The sequence below is a fragment of the Ceratina calcarata genome, unplaced genomic scaffold (assembly GCF_001652005.2).
Source record: "Ceratina calcarata isolate Rehan_Ccalc_2016 unplaced genomic scaffold, ASM165200v1 scaffold371.2, whole genome shotgun sequence".
Classification (NCBI taxonomy): Eukaryota; Metazoa; Arthropoda; class Insecta; order Hymenoptera; family Apidae; genus Ceratina; species Ceratina calcarata.
The window spans coordinates 616,532-617,134 of record NW_017160229.1 but is presented as its reverse complement, the minus strand read 5'-3'; positions in this window follow the sequence as shown (position 1 = coordinate 617,134).

Here is a 603-nt window from a genome sequence, read left to right as displayed (position 1 = left end):
TTCGTATACTGAAGGTTTACTTATTGTACTGTGATAGTCTAGTGGTGGAAAATTTTTCTTAGGAATAGTGCTAAAAATTATCAAATTCAAACAGTAACTGCCCAAGTAACTAAGGAAATTCGTTTAGATGTTCTATAATATTGAAAATAAGGTCAAAAACAGTACATTCATTTGATTTACTTACAAACAATACATGTCATATATAATATAATACTTATTTTGTAGAGCTTTTTCTTATTCATATTTTAAGCTGTACAAGATCAGTTCATTGTCATGTTGTGACAATTCAATGTCAAAAAATACTGCCACTATTTCTTTATAAAATTTGTCAAAAAATTAGTTAAGCTAATACGTTATAAAGTAAGAATACATATTGAGGAATAGAAAAGGAGATCTCACTAGATATTAGAAATGAAATTCCTCATATTTAGGATTTAATTTTCTCATGATTATTATACGGAAAGTCTTCATTATTAAATTCACCTCACGCATTTTTATGTATCTAAACCATGCGTTAGTCATTATTGAAAATAAGAATAGTACCTATCATGAAATCTTCAAAATGCACGTCCATCTGGTTAACTCATGACGTACATATAATAC